The sequence below is a fragment of the Pongo abelii genome, chromosome 15 (assembly GCF_028885655.2).
Source record: "Pongo abelii isolate AG06213 chromosome 15, NHGRI_mPonAbe1-v2.0_pri, whole genome shotgun sequence".
NCBI classification, from domain to species: domain Eukaryota; kingdom Metazoa; phylum Chordata; class Mammalia; order Primates; family Hominidae; genus Pongo; species Pongo abelii.
This window is the reverse complement of record NC_072000.2, coordinates 105689574-105707072: the sequence shown is the minus strand read 5'-3', so window position 1 is coordinate 105707072 and position 17499 is coordinate 105689574. Positions and strand designations below refer to the sequence as shown.

Below are 17499 nucleotides of genomic sequence, written 5' to 3'. Positions count from 1 at the left end.
ACCTTCCAGTGAGGTAAGATGGGAGGTGGAAGATAGTGATACTGATGATCCTGACCCTGTGTAGGCTTAGGCTAATGTGTGTGTTTCTGTCTTAGTTTTTAAGAAAAAAGTTTAAAAAGCAAATAATCATAATAATAGAACAAAACGCTTACAGAATAAGGATATAAAGGAAGAATATATTTTCGTACAACTATACGACGTGCTTGTGTTTTAAGCTAAATGTTATTACAAAAGAGTCAAAAAGTCAAAAATATTGGAACGTTTATAAAGAAAAATGTTACAGTAAGCTAAGGTTAATTTATTATTCAAGAAAGAAAAAATCATTGTAGTAAAATTAGCATAGCCTAAGTGTGCAGTATTTGTGAAGCCCACAGTAGCATACGGGGATGTCTTAGGCCTTCACGTTCACTCCCCACTCTCTCACTGGCTCACCTAGAGCAACTTTCAGTCCTGCAAGCTCCATTTATGGCAAGTGCCCTTTACAGGTGTCCCTTTTTTTATCTTTTATACTGTACTTCTACTGTTCCTTTTCTCTGTTTAGATATACAGATCCCATTGTATTACAGTTGCCTACAGTATTCAGTACAGTATCACTTCTTGTAGCCTAGAAGCAATAGTTTAAGCCATAAAGCCTAGGTGTGTAGCAGGCTCCACCATCTAGGTTTGTGTAAGTGCACTCCAGGATGTTCTCACAATGACAAAGTCACCTAATGACACATTTCTCAGAATGCATTTCCATCATTAGCAGCACCCGACTGTGCATCTATAACAGATCACAGTCTACTGGTGCCATTTTACTAGTTCAAGTGAAGTTTTAAAAAATCACCCCTCTCTACATCTCTTTACTCTTTCTAGTTTATAATATAGTTGTCTTAAATATCTCTTCTACATACATTGAGATCAGACAGCATTATAATTTTTGCTTCAACTGTCAAACATGATTTTGAAAACTCAAGGGGAGGAGGAAAGTATATTGTATTTAATTATATTGTTGCTCTCTTTGTTGTGAATCCTTCTTTCGTGATGTTCCAGGATTCCTTTATTTTAATCATTTCCTTTATGCTTAGAGAACTTCCTTTAACCATTCTTTAGGGTAAGACAGCTGGTGGCAAATTCTTAGTTTTTCTTCATCTCAGAATTCTCTGACTTCTTCTTAATTACTGAAGAATATTTTCTCTCGTATAGAATTCTGGGTTGGCAATTCTTTTCTTTCAGGACTTGAAAAAATGCTTTGTCACCTCATTCTGGCCTCCATCTTTTCGAACATAAAATTCATTGTCATTTTAATTGTTTTCCTCTGTAAGTCAAGTGCTGTTTCTCTCTCCCTGCTTTAAAGATTTTATTTATTTTTTGAATTGTCTTTAGTATTGAGGAGTTTAATGTGTCTTAGTCTGAACTTTTTTGGGTTTATCCATGTTTGAGATACACTCAGCTTTTTAAATATGTAGGTGGTATGATTTGGCTGTTTCCCCACCCACATCTCACTTTGCATTGTAATAATCACCAGGCGTCAAGGGCAGGAGATAACTAGTGGAGATAACTGAATCATGGGGGCACTTTCCCCCATACTGTCCTTGTGGTAGTGAATACATCTCACGAGATCTGATGGTTTTATAAATGGGAGTTCCCCTGCACAAGCTCTCTTGCTTGCTGCCATGTAAGATGTGACTTTGCTCTCCATTTGCCTTCCACCATGATTGTGAAGCCTCCCCAGCCATGTGGAACTGTGAGTCAATTAAACCTTTTTTTTTTTTTTTTTTTTGAGATAGAGTCTCACTCTGTCACCCAGACTGGAGTGCAGTGGTAAAATCTTGGCTGACTGCAACTTCTGCCTCCTGGGTTCAAGCAATTCTCCTGCCTCAGCCTCCTGAGTAGCTGGGATTACAGGTGCCCACCACCACACTCGGCTAATTTTTGTATTTTTAGTAGAGACGGGATTTCACCATCTTGGCCAGGCTGGTCCTGCACTCCTGACCTCGTGATCCATCCACTTTGGCCTCCCAAAGTTCTGGGATTATAGGCATGAGCCACTGCGCCTGGCCCTCTTTCCTTTATAATTACCCAGTCTTGGGTATGTCTTTATTAGCAGTGTGAGAACAGACTAATACAGTGGGTTTACGTCTTTTGCCAATTTGGGAAATTTTTGGCCATTCCTTCTTCAAATACTTTTCCAGCCCCACCTTCTTTCTCCTCTCATTCTGGACTTCAACGGCATGAATGTTAAATATCATGTTATAGTCCCACAGTTTCCTGAAGCTCTCTTCATTTTTTCAGTCCATTTTTCCCCCTGTTGCTTTATTTTTAACTACAGTGATTCTTTTCTCTGTCCTTCATATTCTGCTATTGAGCACATTTATTGAGTTTTACATTTTTGTTATTTTTTTTTCTGTTCTGAAATTTTCATTTGGATTGTCTTTATATTTTCTATTTCTTTGCTGAATCTTTCTATTTTTTATTTGGGTTGAACGTGTTTTTCAAGGCATTTTTAGTATAGCTGTTTTAAAGCCTTCATCTGATAATTTCAACATCTATGGAGCCTTGGTTTAAGCATCTGTTGATTGTCTTTCTTCATTCAAGCTGTTATTTTTTTGTTTCTTGGTATAATTAGTAATTTTTAAATTGAAAACCTGACATTTTGGGTGTTATATTTTTGGATCCTAGAATATATTTAAACCTATTTCATCAGGCCTCCACTGACACTGCCCCACTGAGAAAGAGGAATACTGTTTTGTTGCTGCCAGACGGAGGTGGAAGTCAAGGTTTCCTCTCAACCTCCACTGAGATCCAAGGAAAGGAGAGAATCCTCCTTTCTGTTGGGCAGAGGTAGGAGTTAAAATCCTCTGCTAGGGCTGCACTGATTAAACCTTGGCTGAAAGGCCCAGGGATGCCTCATCACTCATCCCCACATTGCTTCCATTGACCTTGGGATGACCTTGCGACTGCTGACCTTTATGTCTTGATTCCACTTCAGTAGGGATGGGGAGGGGTCACTCATTAGCGATGAGTGAGAATGGAAATCCAGGCTCTCCACATGGTCTCCCCTGACGCTGTGGGGTGTAGTGTCCCACTGCCTCCTGGCATGGATGAAAGTCCTTACTCCTCATTCAGCCTTCTTTGACACTACCCCAGTGGAGGGGCTGATGTGCCTTCTTACAACCCCACAAGGGTAGAGAGCTACGCTCCCCCTGCAGTTTTAAAGGGCAAGGGTGGGGTTAGGGCTGCAGCTATTTGTGTGGTATTTGGCAGGTGTGGAGAGGTTCTTGTCTAAAAATTTTCTATATTACTAGCTTGCCCATTTCCTCATCCTTTACCAAGAGAGAACAGGCTTTTGTTGGGGCTGTTTTGGTCTGCACACATTGGCATTTCCATGTTCCCAGATTATTTAGCACCAAGTCTGGGATATTTAAGGCAAAAAGAAAACCCAGGGAACTCAATTCCATGATGTTCTTGAGATCCTGAGGTCCCTAGACAGCTTTCTTTCTTCTTTTCACTTTTTTGTATTTCTTATGTTTGTTTTATATATAACACCCAAAGCATTTAGCTGTACTTAGCAAGGATGAATAGAAAAAGTATCTACTCCATCTTCCAGAAGTAGAAGCCGCCTATTGTATTTAATAAATCAAATGATACAGTGTTGTAATTTTTGCCTTAGACAGTCTTGCTGGTGTTTAAAAAACATTAAGCATGTGTTTACGTTTGTGTATGTGTGTACTCAGTCTTTCATATTATCCACATATTTACCATTTCCAGTGTTCTTCCTTTCTTCCTGTAGATCCATTTCCTGTTAGCCTGAGGCACTTCCTTTACTCATTCTTATAGAGCAGAGCTTCTAGAAACTCATTCTTTTTGTTTGACTGAGAATGTTTTTATTGCTTATTCAATTTTGAAGGATTTACTAGCTATAGAATTTTTGGTTGAGGTTTTTTTTTTTGCACATTGAATGGCATTTTACTGTCTTCTTGTCATCGTTAATTCTGATAAGAAGTCAGCCATTAATCACTTCTCCCTGTACATGATCAGTTGTTCTTTATTTTCTGCTTTTCAGAGTTTATCTTTGTTTCTTTATAAGCATTTTGGAATTCCATGAGAAACCCACAAGGGCCACATCCCAGAATCAAGGGCTACATTCCAGGACTAAGGCATGAATATAAATGGACCTGCCCTGACAAAGCTTAAAAGCACATCTCTGCAGGAGTCAGGTGATCCACAAGTTACTTAAATCAACATTCTTCACAGGAAGACACAGAATCAAAAGGTCTGAAATGTATCATTCATGATGTTCAGCATACAATAAAAAATTAATAGGCATGCAAAAAGTAGAAACGTTTGACCTATCAAGAGAAAAAAATAGTTTGTTCTTAATAAAAGCAGACTGCATTAACAATCCAGATGTTAGAATTAGAGAACGATCACTTTAAAATACCTATTATAATATGTAAGTAATTCACAGGTAAAGATGAATATACAAATGCTTTATTAAACTTACAGTGAGGTTACGTCACAAACTCAGTGAGTTAAAAATATTATGTCAAAAATGCACTTAATACTCTTATAAACCAAACCCATCATAAAGTAAAACAAAAAACAAACAAACCCATAAGTTGAATCATGGTAAGTCAGGGACTGTCTGTAATAGGTGAAGAGATGAGGAATTTTAAGAGAGATATAGAAATCATAAAAAAGAATGTACGTCACTATCTGAAGTCAAGTATTTATAGAATAGGATTAACTTGATATAGGATATATTGTGGAGAGAAAATGATCATCAAAAATGAAGAAATGTCAAAATAATTTCCTAAACCAAAGCACAGAGAGAATTTTAAAAGGCAAAAACAAGGAATAGAGTCTCAGTGACCAATGGAACACTATTAAACGGTCTATTATATGTGGAATCAGAATCTCAGAAGTACGTAAGAGAGAAGCAGCAAGAAAAAAAATTGAAGAAATAGTTGCCAAAACGTTCCCAAATTTTATTAAAAACATCCAGCCACTGATCTAAAATCCTCTGAGAAACTCAAGCAGGATAAACACAAAGAAAACCACAAGTAAGCATATTGGAGTGTGGCACATGTTTACTCTTTGACTTTCAACTGCTGAAGCTTAAAGATAAAAACGAAAAAACAAAGACACGTGAAATATAGGGAAACAATCCTACAATGATGCTGTTCTCCTCATAAGAAACAAGGTAAGCCAGAAGGCAACAAAAAAGTATCTGTAAAATATGGAAAGAAAGAAACAGTCAACATAGAATATCCTCTAAAGATGAAGATAAAATAGCACACTGTCGTTAAATTGAAGTGAAAGAACTGGCAGCAGATATGCATTATAAGGAATGCTAAAGAAAGTTCTTTAGGATGAAGGTGTGTAAGACTTGATAGAAACACACCTGTAGGCTGCCTAAAATCTCAATACTTTGGGAGGCTAAGGCGGGTGAATCACTTGAGGTCAGGAGTTCAAGACCAGCCTGGCCAACATGGTGAAATCCCATCTCTACCGATAATACAAAAATTAGCCAGATGTGGTGGCAGGTGCCTGTAGTCCCGGCTACTTGGGAGGCTGAGGCTAGAGAATCGCTTGAACCTGGGAGGTAGAGGTTACAGTGAGCCAAGATTTTGCCATTGCACTCCAGCCTGTGTGACAGAGCCAGACTCTGTCTCAAAGAAAAGAAAAATAAGAAAAGAAAAGAAAGAAAAGAAAAGAGAAGAAACACACCTGTAGGAGAGGAAATGAAGAGCACTGAAATGGTGAGTATATAGTAAATAGGCTATTTTTTCCTTAATTTCTTTAAAGTAAGTGGTTGTTTATATAACAATGTAATGTGGAGTTTATTACATGTAGAAATAAAATATATACAACAATTGCAAAGGGGATGGGAGAGCATTAAGTTAAAATATGCTATTGTAAGATTCTTCTATATCAAGTGGTATAATATTAATTCAAGGTAAATGTGACAACTTGATGCATGTTGTAATCCTTAAAGTAACCACTAAAAGAATAATGATTAAAATATTAAGAATCATGCAAAGAGATATGCCTAAATATCCAAAAGAAGTGATTCATCAATTGCTAAAATGATGATTTGATTTGGCAGAAAAGGAGGAACAAAGTAAAAAGAACAAAAAGGGAAAATTGAAAACAAATAGCATGATGATTTATTTAAACCCAACTATATTAGTAATTATGTTACGTGTAAATGGTTTTTAACAGAGATAAAAAGGGACATTTTATACTTGAAGTATTAATTTATTGAGAAGACATACTAACCCTAAGTGTCCTTGAATCTTATAATAGAGCTTCAAAATACATAAAGCAAAAACCGGCAAACTGAAGGGAGAAATAGATACATACAAAATCATAGTTGGAGACTGTAACATTCCTCTTTCAGAAACTGATAGAACAGACGGGGTACGGTAGCTCATGCCTGTAATCCCAGCACTGTGGGAAACCAAGGCGGGTGGATCACCTGAGTTCAGGAGTTTGACACCAGCCTGACCAACATGATGAAACCCTGTCTCTACTAAAAATACAAAAACTTGCCAGATGCGGTGGTGCACACCTGTAATCCCAGCTACTCAGGAGGCTGAGGCAGGAGAATTGCTTGAACCCAGGAGGCAGAATTTGCAGTGAGCCGAGATCCTGCCACTGCACTCTACCCTGGGCAGCAAAGCGAGACTCCATCTCAAAAAAAAAAAAAAAAAGAAAAAAGAAAAGAAAAGAAACTGATGGAACAAGTAGATCAAAAATCTGTAAGACACAGAATATTTGAATAACACTGTCAACCATATTGTTATAATTGGCATTTACAGGTGATTACACCCACAAAGTGCAGAATGCACATTCTTTCCCAGTGCCCACGGAACTTCATGAAGATGGAATCTGCTGTGCTGTAAACCAAATACCAGTACTGATATTCGACAAAGCAAACAAAAACATAGGGTGGGGAAAGTTGGGATAATTGGCAAGCCACATGTAGGCGAATGAAACTGGATCCTCATCTCTCACCTTATACAAAAATCAACTCAGGATGGATCAAGGACTGAAATCTAAGACCTGAAACTATAAAAATTCTAGAAGAGTACATTGTCTGATTATAATGGAATTAAACTGGAAATCAATACCAAAAAGATAACTAGAGATCCTCAAGTTTGAAGAAATTTAGCAACATACTTCTAAATAACCAATGAGTAGAAAAATGGCAAGAGAAATTAGAAAAGCTCTCAAACTCAATTAGAATGAAAATACAATATATCAAAATGGGTGGGTGCAGACATTTACAATATACCTAACCAGTAGTCTACAAAACTGTTGAGATCATCAAAAACAAGCAAGTTTAAAAAATTGTCACAATTTAGAGAAGCCTCAGAAGATATGATGACTAGACATAATGTGCTCCTGGATAAGATCCTGGGACATAAAAAAGATATTAGGTAAAAACTAAGGAAATTCACATAAAGTATGGACTTAGTTATGAATAATATACCAATGTTGGTTCATTAGTTATGACATACATATAGATGTATGTTTACTTACACATAAGAGATATTAATAGCAGAAGAAACTGGATATTAGGTATATGAGAACTCTGTATTGTCTTTGTAAATTTTCTGTAAATGTAAAGCTATTCTTAAAATTAATAAGTTTTTTAAAGAAGTGTAGAATTTGGCTAAATCAATTTTAGGGACAATTACAGCTTTAAATATTTACACCAGAAAATAATAAAAATTTATATCAATGACCATATATTTTATATTACAAAGCTAGAAAAAGTAGAACAAATCAAGCCTAGAGTAAATAAAATGAAGAAATCTAAAGATAAGCATGGCAGTCAATTGAACAGAATATGGTCAAACAATACAGGAAATCAACAAACCCAAAAGTTGGTTCTTTAAAAATATTTAAAAAATTAATAAAAAATCTAGCAAGGCTGATTTGAAAAACAGAAAAAAACTCAAATCTCCAATATCAAGAATGAAAGAGGGACCATCACTACAGTTTTACAGACATTACTAGGATAATACGGAAATATTATAAGCAAATTTATGCAAATAAATTCAACAATTTATATGAAATGGAAAATTCCCTTGGAAAACCCAACTTACTGAAATGAAGACAAGAAGAAACAGAAAAGATGAAAATCCCTATCTTTATCTATCATGGAGCTTGAATTATAATTTAAAGCCCACAAAGAAAACTCCAGGCCCAGATGGCTGCAATTTTTATTTCTATCAAACATTTAAGGGGAAAATAATACCAATGTTATACAAACTTTTTTCAAAAATAGGAATGAAAATTTCTCAGCTCATTTTATAAGGTCAGTATAAAGCTAATACCAAAATCTGAAAAGGGATTATAAGAAAAAGAAAATATAGATCAATATTGCTCAGGAAATTGATGCAAAATTTCTTAAGAAAACATTAGTAAATCAAATCCAACAGTATATAAAATAATAATACATAATGACCAGGTTAAGTTTATCTCAGAAGTATGAGTTTGAAAAAATAATTCAATTTAAGTTGTCACATCAACAGATTAAGGAGAAAAATCATATAATCATTTTGATAAATACAGAAAAACATTTATGATACTTAATGCTTATCTATGATTTAAAATTAAAAAGAAACATCTCAGTAAACTAGTAATATAAGAGAATTTCCTCTCACTGATAAAGAGATGGTATCAGAAACCTACAGTTAGCATCATCCTTAATGGTGGAAGCCTAACCCAGATCATAAATAAGACAAGAACGTTCACTCTCACTCCATCTATTTCTCATCGTTCTGAAACATGTGAGTTGATCTCTACAATTGCCCCAGTTTATTGCCTGGAGAGAGTTTGCAAGCTGTGGTGCAGTACTGGGGAGCCCTGGCAGAGTGAGGCAGACTCCCCGAATGGAGGATTTCAAGATGAGGGTCCTAACAGACCAAGGCAAAATTAGCCTGGTGCGGTGGCTCACGCCTGTAATCTAGCACTTTGGGAGGCTGAGGTGGGCGGATCACCTGAAGTCAGGTGTTTGAGACCAGCTTGGCCAACATGGTGAAACCCCTTCTCTACTAAAACAAGAATTAGCTGGGCGTGGTGGCGCATGCCTGTAATCCCAGCTACTTGGGAGGCTGAGGCAGGAGAATCACTTGAACCCGGGAGGCAGAGGTTGCAGTGAGCTGAGATCACACCATTGCACTCGAGCCTGAGCAACAGAGCAAGACTCAGTCTCAAAAAAAAAAAAAAAAAAAAAAAAAAAATTGGAAAGGAAGAAGAGGAGTGCACTCTGTTTATTCTCAGAGGACATGATTGTGTATATGAAAAACTAAGAAATCTACAAAAACAAAACCTTGCTAGAAATAATAAGCTAATTTAGCAAGGTTTCAGGATCCAAGGTCAGTATACTAAAATCAATTTCTTTCTATACACTAGCCAAAAAACAGTTGGAAAAAGGAATTCAAACATAATACTACTTAAGATAATATAAAAATTAACTTTTTAGGGAAGATATAAGAAGCTGAAAATTCAAAATAATGTAGTCTTATACAAGATTCCAATAAATAGGGAGCCATGTTCACACATGGGGAGACTTGGTGTTATTAAGATGATAATTCACAGGCTTTGATCAACAGAGTCAACACAATCGCAATTCAATCAATACCCCAGTAGGCTTTCTTACAGAAATTGATAAGCTGAGTTTTAAATGTATGTAGAAATAGGCTTCCACTTCCAGCTTTAGATTCCTCCCTGTTAAGATTAAGTAACAGGGAACAGATTATTTGATCTGAAACAACAAATTTTTTAAGAAGACAAAACACCCGAAATGACTTTTTTCAAGACCCTTGACGAAGGACAGTGATCCTCGAGAGATGGGAAATGCATGAGGTAATCTCTCCGATTACCCCAGGTTATTGCCTGCAGAGAATTTGCAGGCTGTGGTGCAGCACTGGGGAGCCCAGACAGCAGGGAAGACTCCCTGAATTGATGATTTCAAGATGAGGGTCCAGGGAGACCAAGGCAGCTAGAATTCACTGGGCAGAGTACCAGGGAGTAGAAAGTGGTACAGAGAAGGAGCCCCAGATATCAGCAGAGGCACCCCTGGAAAATTCCGTTGACTGCTGATCTGCATATTTATGTGAGAAAACTACGCAAGGCCGAGGAGAGAATGACTTGAACAGATCAGAGGTAACCATGCCTGCTGCTCACACAGGGCCAGGAATATTGCCTGTTCCAACAGCCAGGCTGGAAAACCTCTTAATTTATGGAGCTTTGGGTAAAATAAAGGTTTTGCTTCAGTAATGAAAAATAATTAGGCCTAATCAGAGCCAGAACTAGGATGAGGCAAATGAGACCTCTCTGGCACAAAAATTTAAGGAGGACCCTGCCCTTGAATGACTCTGAGAACAGGTGTCTCCCTAAATTTTGTACCATAGGCACCTAACTTTCTTTACCTTTGTACCAGCCCTGGCCGTAAATCAAACACTTTGCTGGTCTTGTCTATCAAATCCTAGAGAGAAAGCCCAAAAGATCAAACTATTTTTAAGTGATTTAACTGCATCTCAGGGCACAGCACAAGAATATGCATAGAAATCCAGTACCTAATTCTAAAATCCACAATGTCTGGAATCCAATCAAAGATTCCCAGGCATGCAAAGAAGCAGAGAAATAAGTCCCATAATGAGGAGAATGATCAATTGAAACAAACCTAGAAATTTCACAGATGTTAAAATCAAAAGACAAGGACACTGAAGCCACCATGATAACTGTACTCATTATGTTCCAAAGTTAAATACAGTCACGGAAAATACAAAAAAGACCCAATGAAACACCCAGAGATGAAAACTACAGTGTCTGTGATGAAAAATATTCTGAATTGTATTAACAGCATATTAGACATTGCAGAAGAAAAGAAGAGTGAACTTTCAGATACAGCGATAGAAAATACCCAAATGAAACACACAGAGAAAAGATTTAGATGGAAAAGGCATCCATGTGCTATGGGACAACTTCAAGCAGTCGTGTACATGTAATTGGAGACTCTTAAGGAGCAGTATCCCCTTGTTCATGGATCAGAAAACTCAAAATTGTTAAAATTTGAATTTGCCACAAATTGATCTGTAGATTCAATGCATTCCCAATCAAAATTCCAGCAGACGTTTTTGGTAAAAATTGACAAGCGGATTCTAAAATCTGTATGGAAATGCAGAGAAGCTAAAATAGCCAAAACAACTTAAAAAATATAGTTGGAGGGCTGGCTCTTCCTGATTTCGAGGCTTATTAAAAAGCTGTGAAAAAAAGAAGCTATCATGTCATATTGACTTCAAGATAGACAAATAGGTTAAGTGAATGAGAATCAGGAGCTCAGAATTAGATCCACAAAGGCATACAAACTTGACTTTCAACAAAGGTGCAAAAGTGAAGGAATGGAAAATGGCATTTTCAACAAATGGTGCTGGATCTATTGGGTATCTATATCTCGTAAATTACACTTTGATCCATAACTTGCATTATATACAAAAAATGAACTCAAAGTGGATCCTAGACCTGAATGTAAAACCCAAGGCCATAAAGCTTCTAAAAGAAAATATAGGAGAAAATTTTTGTGACCTTGAGTTAGGCAAAGATTTCTTAGATGTGACATTAAAAACATGATCCATAAAAGGACAAATAGATAAATTGTACTTCAGTAAAAGTAAAAACTGCTGTTCTTCAAAAGATGCCATTAGGTAAATCAAGACAAGGCACAGACAGGGAGAAAATATTTTTAAGGCATATATCTGATAAAGAACTTTTATCTAGTGTACATAAACAGCTCTCAAAACCCAATTATAAGAAAACCTAATTTTTTAATGGACAAAATATTTGAACATATACTTAATCAAAGAAGACATATAGATAGCAAATAAGCACATGAAAATATGCCAAACATAATTAATCATTAGTGAACTACAAATTAAAACCACAATGAGGTACCACTGCATACCCACTAGAATGGCTACAGCTAAAAAGATGGACCATGTCAAGTGTTGGCAAGAATGTGGAGCCACTGGAACTCTTGTCCACTGCCAGTGGGAATGTAAAATGGTGCAATCACTTTGTAAAACAGTTTTCCAGTTCCCTAAAAAGCTAAACATACACCAACCCTGTGTATCAGCCATTCCAACCTGAGGTATTTGTCCAAGAGAAAGGAAAGTGTCTAGTTCACTTGGGCTGATGTAATAAAATAACACAAACTGGGTGACTTATAAACAAGCATTTATTTCTCACTGCTCTGGAGGCTGGGAAGTCCAAGAAGAAGAAGCTGGCAGATGTGGTGCCTGGGGAGAGCTCTCCTCCTCATAGATGCCACCTTCCTGTCCTCACGTGATGAAAAGAGTGAGGGAGCTCTCTCTGGCCTCCTTCGTAAGGGCATTAATCCCATGATGAGGGCCCCATCCTCATGACATAATCACTTTCTACAGGCCCCACCTCCTAATACCATCACCTTGGGGAATAGCATTTCAACATAGGAATTTTGAGGGGACACAAATATTCAAACCATAGCTGAAAGCATATGTCAGCAGAATGCAAAAGCATGAGTATGTCAGTGCTCATAGCAGTTTTATTTATAATATCCTCACCTGGGAAACAACCCAAATCTCCACCAACCAGTGAATAAGTAAATTTTATTACAGGCATATAATGGACTATTACTCGGCAATAAAAGGAATGAACTATTGATACATTCAACAACATGTGTGGATCTCAAAATAACTGGGTGAGAGAGATCAGACCAAAAAAAGAGAGACAGTATGATTCAATTTATATAAACTCTAAAAAGATGAACTAATATGTAGCATAGAAAGCAGATCAGTGTTTGCCTAGAGAAAACAGGAGGGAGAAAAATAGAGATTAGAAAGAGGCACTTGAAAACTTTTGAAGATGATGGATACATTCACTATCCTGATAAGGGTGATGGTTTCACAGTTGTATAGATATGTTGGATCTTACCAAACTGTACACTTAAGATACAATAAACAGGCCGGGCTTGGTGGCTCACGCCTGTAATCCCAGCATTTTAGGAGGCCGAGGTGGGCGGATCACGAGATCAGGAGATCGAGACCATCCTGGCTAACACGGTGAAACCCCGTCTCTACTAAAAATACAAAAAATTAGCTGGGCATGGTGGTGGGCGCCTGTAGTCCCAGCTACTTGGGAGGCTGAGGCAGAAGAATGGTGTGAACCCGGGAGGTGGAGCCTGCAGTGAGCTGAGATTGCATCACTGCACTCCAGCCTGAGCTACAGAGCGAGACTCCATCTCAAAATAAATAAATAAATAATAATAAGATAAAAAAAGATACAATAAACAATGTTTATTGTATGCCAATTGTTATATCTTGATAAAGCTGTTCAAGAAATTACATGGAGATATAAGGACCTAGAATAGCCACCACAAGCATGCTAAAGATAAATACTGTTGCTGACTTGGACTATTTGACTTCAAGCATTACTGTAAAGCAACAGTAATTATTTTAGTATGAGACCATGATCCCCCTTTATCCGCAGGGAATACGTCCCAAGACCCCCAGTGGGTGCCTGAAACCATGAATGGTACCAAACCCTATACGTACTCTGTTTTTTTCTTGTACATACGTACCCATAAGGAAGTTTAACTTACAAATTAGGCACAGTAAGAGATTAACAAAAATAACTGATCCTAAAATAGAACAATTATAAGAATATACCTGCATCACTACTCTTGTGCTTTGGGGCCTTTATCAAGTAAAATAAGGGTTATTTGAACACAAGCACTGTGATATAGAGACAATTGGTCTGAGAGTTGAGATGGCCACCAAGTGACTAATGGGTGGTGGTACAGACACCACGGATAGGCTGGGCAAAGGATGGGGTGGGATAGCAGGAGATTTCATCCTGCCGCCAATTTTAAACTTACGAATTGTTTATTTCTGGAATTTCCCATTTAAGATTTTCAGGCCATGGGTCACTGAAACCTGGAAAAGCAAAAGAATGGACAAAGGGGAGCAGTATGTTGTTATGCAGCTAAATCAATGTGACAGAATCCAGAGCCTAGAAACACACCCACATGTATCTAGTCAATCGGTATGTGATGAAAGTTCCAGTGTAATTCAATCGGGAAAGGAAACTTTTCAACAAACAATACTGGAACAACTGGATATCCATATAGAAAAAAAAGAATCTTGACTCCAATGTCATATAAAAATTATTTTGATGTAGATTGTAGACCTAAAATTAAATGTTAAATCACTGGAGAATATACTTTTCAGAGAGGATTCAGAAATGATAACCATGAAAGAAAAAAGTTACAAACTGGACTTCATAAAATAAAAGATTTCTGCTCATTAAAGGGCTCTTTTACTAAAGTGAAAATGCAATCAACAGATGAGGAGAAAATATTTTCAGTACGTATATTTGAAGAATAACTTATATTCAGAATATGTACAGAGCTCCTACAAATCAAAACTAAAAAGGTAGTCCTATAAAAAATGAGAAAAAGATTTGCATAGATACTTTACAAAAGAATATATAAAATGGCCAGTAAGTACATGAAAAGGTACTTAGCATTATTAGTCATCAGAGAAATGCAATTTAACACCACAATGAGAATCCATTTCATTCCCACAGAATGGCTAAACTTGAAAACTGAAAATACCAAGTGCTGATGAGGGTATGGAACCATGGGGATTCTCATAACTTGCTGTTAAAGTGTCAAATGCCACAACCACTTTGAAAAATTATTTGGCAATCTTAAAGAAGTAAATATATACTTAGTCAATCATCAAGCAATCCCACTCTTAGGTATTTGCCTGAGAGAAATGAAAACATGAATCCATAAAATACTTGTATAAAATTATGCATAGCAGTTTTATTCATAGTAGCTAAAAACTAGAAACAACCCAAATGTCCATCAACAGGAAAATGGCTCATAAAATTGTGTTCTGTTCATATAGTGGGAAACTACTTTGCAGCAGAAAGGGATGTATGAGTGATATGTGCAACAACATGAATGAATATCCAAAGCATTGTGCTGAGATGAGCACACGCCTCACAATTCCATTCACATGACGTTCTGCCGCAGGCAAACTCAGCTATGGGAGTGAAGTCAGAACAGTGGCCAGGGTGGGCATGTGGCAGCTATCTTGGTTGATAAAAATGCTCTACATCTTGATTTGGGAGTTGGGCACATGAGTGTACACATTTGTCAAAACACATTATACTGTACACGTATAATCTGTGCATTTTGTTATATGTAAATTATGCCTCAATGAAAAGAGTATTATGGAAAAAAATAACCGTGAACATATGTTCTCCCAAAAAAGTAACAATGAAATACATGAAGCTGCAACCAATGAAACCATAGAGGAAACTAGATAAGTGAATAATTATAATTGTTATTAAAAATAAAACTCTTGGAAACTGTTAGATTGGCAGATCAAGCCATCAAAAACATAAAGCAAAGATAGAGAAGATTGAATAACAATGAATTTGAGCTCTTTAGAAATGGAAATGGCAAAGACATTCCCCTCAAAAAATTTTCAGGCATAGACAGCTTTAGATAAGAATTCTACCAAATATTTAAAGATGAAATACTTGTAGAGAAGTTGTTTTAGAAAGTAGAAAGTAAGGGAAATCTGCCCAACTCATTTTATGAGGCTAACATAACCTTGATTCCAAACACTGATTTGGCCAATATAAGAAAAAAATAGGTCTACTTCATTTATAAAAATAGATGCAAAATTCCAAATAAGCTACTGGCTAATTAACCCTACTGTGTAGTTTAAAAAATAATCTAGTTGGATTTATTCTAGGAGGGTAAGAACAATTTGACATTAGAAATTCTATGAATTTATCTGCCATATTATTGGACTAACAGAGCAAAGTAACTCTGCCGAAAAGGATTTGATGAAGTTCAACGTCTCTTTCTGATTTTTTAAATTTCTCAGAAAACTCTGAATGGAACTGAACATCCTTAATGCAATAAAGCTTTGCATATTAAAAACTTTGTAGAAAACCTACTACTCTGCAGATGAACTTTAATTCATTCTCTTTAATGTTGGAAACAGGACAAGCGGAAGCACCGCAGCTATTCAACCTAACACGAGAGGCTCTGGCTAGTGCCATAAGATGAGAAAATGAAAAGATAGGAAGAGAAGAGGGAGGAAAGAGACGCAGCTGTCATCACACGCAGATTATATATCATCTACATAGAAACCTAACAGAATGAACAGAAAATTGATTGGAACTAATAATAGAGTTTAGCAAGATTGCTGAATACAAGATCAACTTACTAAAATTAGTGGCTTTCCCTACACCAGCATTAACCAATTAGAAATATAATAGAAAAAGAGATACATTCACAAGAGGAACCCAAATGATGAAGTATCTAGAAATTAAGCCAGAAATAAATGCAGAAAACCTTTATAGAGGAAAAAAAAATTAAAATTTAAAAAAAACGTACAGGACATAAAAGAAGACATAAAAATGGAGAGATGAAATTGAAAACATCAAAAGGACATAAAAGAAAACATGAACAAATGGAGAGATAGACCATTTTTATGGATGCTTTAAGTTGTAAAAATGTCAAATCTTCCCACATTAATCTATAAATTTCATGTAATTTTGTTCAAAATACCAGCTGGATTTTTTTGAGGGACTTGACAAACTCATTCTAAAATATATATAAGCCATAATGTCCACAAATTGCTAAGTCTATTTTGACAAAGAAGAGCACATGGTTTGGGGGTGAGGAGTGGACTTACCCTGCATGATCTGGAGACGTCTTGCAAAGCCAGTGCCTAGCTCGGCTGGCTCTCTGCGGTCAGGCAGGGCCAGGGATGCCTCATACGGCAGGTGTTGGCCACCTCCATCCTAGGTGGTTCAGGTCCCCAGGGATTTATTGTCCACTATGTGATGGCCCCAGGGAAGAACACTTTTCCCAGCCCATTCATATGCTGGCTGGATGGAGCTCCCTGTGGCTATAGGGATGAGGCCCTCATTCCTTGCTGACCCTCAGCTCCTGGAGGTCACCTGCATTCCTGCCAGGTGGCCCCTTCATCTTCAAAACCCAAAAGCCAAACATGGGGATGCTTCCTCTCATGTGAGCCCTCTCACATCTCAAATGTCTTTCAGGGAGGGCCCAGGGCTCACCTGATGCAGGTTCCAGGCATTGTCTCCTTTTTTTATTAACTCCAAGTCACCTGATTAGCCACCTAATCAAAGGAGGATACCCCTCCAGAGGTCACAGGGGGTCCTCGCGCTCAAGGAGAAGAGATCATATACATTCTAGGGGGGTATCTTAGAATTCCACTTACCACATCATAGTAATGAAAACAGAATCGAGGGCTTAAAGCCGTATCCTTCACATAGGAAACATAGTGTGTGATAGAGGTGCAGTCACCAGCCAGAGGGGAGGGGATACATTATTTAATTGTCTATGTAGGGAAAACTGACTCACTGTACAGAGAGAGAATTAGATTGATTTCCTAACACCTCATACCACAC

The 17499-nt window shown here is 37.1% G+C and overlaps 1 long non-coding RNA gene across 1 annotated transcript in view; it reads right to left on the bottom strand.

Moving 5' to 3' along the window:
• The window catches only part of LOC129049977 (uncharacterized), a 28525-nt gene extending 11233 nt beyond the window's left edge, over positions 1-17292 (bottom strand). The window contains exon 1 of the long non-coding RNA XR_008513456.1: positions 17146-17292. This is a non-coding gene — a long non-coding RNA (uncharacterized LOC129049977). The remainder of the gene's footprint in view (positions 1-17145) is intronic.
• Positions 17293-17499: the final 207 nt, after the last annotated feature.